Source organism: Vespula vulgaris, chromosome 6, assembly GCF_905475345.1.
Source record: "Vespula vulgaris chromosome 6, iyVesVulg1.1, whole genome shotgun sequence".
NCBI classification, from domain to species: domain Eukaryota; kingdom Metazoa; phylum Arthropoda; class Insecta; order Hymenoptera; family Vespidae; genus Vespula; species Vespula vulgaris.
Window position 1 is genome coordinate 4,332,501 of NC_066591.1, and position 5,000 is coordinate 4,337,500.

A 5,000-nucleotide genomic window follows, 5' to 3' on the forward strand; every position below is an offset into this window, starting at 1 on the left:
TTTGCAATTGTGTAGCTAAACGTTAATATCTTGTTCGAAATACGTATATAGTAATGATCCTGTATACTTTTAACCTTTACCCTTCGGCTCTCTCATTTCTTAACGTGCAATGCTACGAACCTATTTCAGTAAGCTTTTTGCGTAGAAAAAAGGGAAGAGACTTAGTCAGAGAAAGAGAGAGAGAGAGAGAGAGAGAGAGAGAGAGAAAGAGAGAGAGAGAGAGAGAGAAAGAAGGAAAGGCGTATCCGCGGACATTAAGCTATATCGATCGGCCGGGCTTTCTAAATGTGTTCTCCAGTATCATGACCGAGGAACGATGCATCGCAAAACTTGCCGATCGATCGAGACTATACTCCGCCGGTACGAAAAGAAGAAAAAAACTTAGAGAAAGAAAAAAGAAAGAGACAAAGAGAGAGAAAGAGAGAGAGAGAAAGAAAGATACTATACTTGCTTTTGTATCAACTAATTTATCCGATTCCCGATAATTCTTTATATCTATAGCTACACCTCCATTTTATTTTCATGCACGCGACAGCAACAATTTCTATTTATCTTATGTAAGAGTTCATAAGATATATGTATTATGTCTATACGTAGATAAATACATACGTAGGTAGACATGTAGATCGTAGAAAACAATATGTGTAAGGTTTCTTTCGACTATATCTAATACGAGAGTTTCATCAGTAGCAGTGACGCTTTTCAAATTTCCCGCGCTACTTTCTCGAAATGATTATCACTTTTACCAATGCATTTTCCTTGCTTTTCTTCACGCATACATATGTAGTAGATATGTATGTACTCAGGTATCTATATACGTACGAATAATCCTACAGTCGAAACAGAGAGAATTTCTCACGACACGCAACACCGAACAAATTAATTGGCTCGTAATTAACGCGAGGAGCCACGACGATTACGTGGCTGCTTAATTGATTTATCACCCTCTTCAAGTCCGTCAACCAGCCGAAGAGCGTTCGATAACTTCACGTGAGAGAGAGAGAGAGAGAGAGAGAGAGAGAGAGAGAGAGAGAGAGAGAGAGAGAGACACATCTCTCTCGTTTCTAACTATGCAGAGAGACATCTATGTATACCTCGTCTCTATCTTTTTTTAATTAAATATTTTTTATTATATTTATTAACGATTTTTTCTTAATAAGTCAGGGTTCTCTTAATTTTATGTCGCGTCTGTCATGTTGAAAGATTCGTCATTCAATATCGGCATTGCTCGCATTAAAATGGATTTATTCATCGATGTTTTTCAATTCCGTCGTTACCGTCACTTACTTCTTACCTCCTCTTACTTCCGAAGCTAGGTTACCGTTTTAAAATAGCCTCGCGTAATTTTCCTTTCGCTTTATGTATGTCTACATACGTACAAAGAGACGAAGATATCGAAAATTTAATAGAAGTATCGACGATTTCTTCTGACCTCGCACTAGGGTTCAATAACCTCGAACAGCCGGACAGAATTTTGACCGAGCTATGGCCGACGTGCAATTACATCCGTCCCTTTTCTAATGCGGATCGATGACGGCCGCGTAGGTCTAACCCTCGAAAAATATAAATTACGACAGCTGGATCATGACTAGACGGAACGGAACGGCAGTCGAGTCGGCTGCGTTTGCTTCCATTCTTTGAGATACACGATCGTTACGAAACCTTTCCCCCCCTTGCTGTGGACGACTGTTTTTTTTTTCTTTTTTCCTTCTTTTTTTTTTAAATTTCTTTCACCCTCGATAATTTATTGCTAATTCCAATATTTCTTTTATCTTTTTGATAAAAAATTATTTAATTATTGAGAGCACACTGATATCGATTAAGAGTAAAACGTTACTTGCGCTCATTAATTTTCTAATTTATTATTTATTTAAAGATTTATCTTATCGCTTTCTAATTACGAAGAATTAAGAGAAAAAACGATTCGTCCGATCGGATGGATTAAACGTAAGTCTATTTTCAGAAGATATCGCATTGTTTCAATCAAACGTATAAAATGTTCGATAATATTATTTAAATCATTATATCGCAAAAATGTTGATCTGTGATTAATGGAACGATAAGTTCGCATAAGCACGCAAAATATCTGAAAGATTACTTGAAAATAGGATTTACGAGAGCAAGGAATGCCGAAGTTATGTATAAGCATTCATTCCTAACAGTTTTACGAGTATCGTGAGGCAAAAATGTTGCGAAAATGATCGGGATAAAAAATTGCCAAAAGAATAAACGAACGTAGTAAGTTCGAGGAATAGCGTTTTTTCTTCCCCGCTAAATCTATTTATAATTTTTGTCGGAGATATATTTTTATTCGAATAGAAACTTTTGTCGCCAAAATATAAAAAAAAAAATCGAGCGTTATATACTCCCGTTGTTTCTCGAATACTTTGTACGATTTTTCCTTTCTCTTTTATTCGAGGGGAAACGATCACGCATCATCGAAAAGAAAGTTACTGTTCGACATAGCTTCTACGGCACGCGGTAACGGAAATAAGTATCCAAAAACTCTGAGAGTGTAGTTATTGGCACGGCGGCCAAGTTTTCACCGGTTCGTTTCGTCAGTGCTGCATAATTTTGGTCCGTCATCGTTTTTGTGTGAGAGAGAGAGAGAGAGAGAGAGAGAGAGAGAGAGAGAGAGAGAGAGAGAGAGAGAGAAAGGAAGTTTTTGCTTGTGCGAAAAATTTCGAGTTGAGGTCACTCGTGAGTTCACTTTCACTCCATTGACCTATGATTGTCGTATTATAGATCTTTGTATTTTTTCTTCCTTCTTTTCTTAATGAAAGGAGTATCGACCTATCCAACTAACGTCATTGTAAGGTCGATTGAAAGAGAGAGAAAGAAAAAAAAAAGAAGCGGAGTCAATCTTTTTGTAACAATTCAAGGTCATTAGTGGTGCAAGGTTATGATGAAAGTAGAAAACAATGCGTTGGTATAAAGAAATAAGAAAGAAAGAAAATACAAAAAACTTAGCAAAGCTGGATGATCTCCAGAAACTCTATTCTAAGCTGCACGTATCCCTTGCGTCTCGTAGGACGAAACGAAAGGCGATACCGTGTGCGCGGCACGTCCCAGATTTGTAAAGGTGTCCAAACGGAAGTGGGGATCGGTGAACCGATGGGAGTGAATTGGAGCAGGAAGATAATCCAAACTGGGAGGGAGAGAGGGAAGGAGGGTGGAGGTAAGGTGTTCTCGGCCGGTGAACTTGCTTCCCTGAGCATTCAAAAGTTCGTCTACCTTTTTCAACAATGAAGGAATAGAATCTAAGAAATCTCTATAGGAATCGTAAAAAGTTCTTCAAAATGAACGTAATATACCTGTATTGAATATTTAAAACCAATTTTGAATATTTAATCATCTCTTCTTTTCTTTTCTTTTCTTTTCTCTTTTTTAAATTCCATTCCGACTTTGTGACCACAAACGAAGATGGTGTAACGAAGAAGACAAGATTAAAAAAAAAAAGAAGAGAGATAAAAACCTTGAACGCATCATATATCTTGTAGTTAGAGAACGAAAGTTTCGCGTTGTCCTCACGATAGCGTAGGTTGTGGTTTCGAGGGGACTCGTTTGGGATACTAGGGGGAAGGTTGAACGAGGCTAAAGAAGGACCCTTATCTCGATGCGATAGGGTAGTTGGACCGGATCAAAAAACGTAAAGGGGGGTGGTTGTGATCTACAATAAGAGGATGAAGGGGGTAGGCGAGGGATTTCGAAGGGAACGCAATCTTTCCAATAGCATGCGATGAAGGGATACTCGTAGATACATACATATGTATGTATCTGGAAGGGATCGATTCTCTTAATACTCCCTACTCATTAATCTCTAATTAACTATATTAATAAAACGTTGGGCAAATGTAATATCAAAGAGGATTATTAAAAAAAAAAAAAAGAAAGAAAGAAAGAAAGGGAAAAAAGTCGTACTAATCGTCCCGTACGTCGAATACGACTGCATCCTATTGTTAACTTTTTCTTTAATTTCTCACTTTTTCGAGAAGGATCTTGCAGCATCGAAATTTAGCAAAGCGGAGGTGTTTCGAGAGATCGCCGGCATCCGTAAGTTCGTTTCTTTTTTCCCCCTTAAGGTTCGATCGTGAAACCCTCCCTAACAAGAGGAGAGGGTAAAAGAAGAGAGAAGAACGAGCGAAGCGAATCATAGCGTCGCCGTAACAGAAGAAGGGGTGTTGCGTACGCGTTCGCCGCCGCCACCGCCGCCGCCGCCGCCGCCGCCGTCATCGTCGTCATCGTCATCATCGTCGTCGTCGTCCTCCTCCTCCCCCTTGTATTCCTCCTCCCCCTCGTCCTCCTCCTCATCGTTCGTCGCTCGTGTCGCGCTCGTCGCTCGTGTCGCTCCCGTAGTATCGGCCGAAGTTTACCGAACTCGCGCCGAGTACGACCGAACGCTTGCTGACTCGTCTCGAGTCGTGTTACGAACCGCTCGCGAAGGGACGTGTGCGTTCAGTCTCTAGGTAGCCTCCGCCCGTAACGCGTCGTTCCTTCTGTTTCCTTAGTCTAGTATTTAACGCTTTAATTTCTCGTCTCGCGGTTTCCTTCCACAATCTTGCCTCTTCTTAATCTTCCTTTTTCTTCATCCTTCGTGCTCTCGCTGTCTGTTTCTCTTTCTCTCTCTCTCTTTCTGTCTGTCTTTCCCTCTTTTTCTCTCTTTCTTTTTTCTTTCTATCTCTCTTTTTTCCCCTTTTGAACTAACCGACGCGAAGAAAATCATACGCATACACGCGCGCACATATACATATAAAACATACACGCGTACGTTGAAAGAATACTCGGACATCATACAACACGGACATATACTCATACCCACAGAGAGACACACGTACGTATGTACGTATAGATAGACACGCGTTCACACAAAGCTCGCACGCGAGTTCTTTCTCTTCACACGTCCTCGTTCCTCCTTCACCTCTTCTCCTCTTTCCTCCTGGAATAGAGGGAGAGACGAATGAGCGCGATACGACGTCGGTTTTCATCTTCGTCGTCGTCGT

The 5,000-nt window shown here is 40.4% G+C and overlaps 1 protein-coding gene across 17 annotated transcripts in view; it reads left to right on the top strand.

Annotated features, from left to right (window-relative positions):
- LOC127064401 (ELAV-like protein 1) overlaps window positions 1-5,000 on the top strand; it is a 42,237-nt gene that overhangs the window by 11,929 nt on the left and 25,308 nt on the right. For 2 of the 17 annotated variants that reach the window (XM_050995412.1, XM_050995420.1), the window contains exon 1: window positions 4,151-5,000. This exon is cut by the window's right edge and continues 818 nt beyond it. The exons of 6 other annotated variants lie outside the window; for them this stretch is intronic. The gene's annotated coding sequence lies outside the window, so the exon portion shown is untranslated. Of the gene's footprint in view, window positions 1-4,149 lie in introns of those variants that run through there. 9 more of the 17 variants (XM_050995422.1, XM_050995428.1, XM_050995423.1 and 6 more) reach the window with 5 other exon arrangements.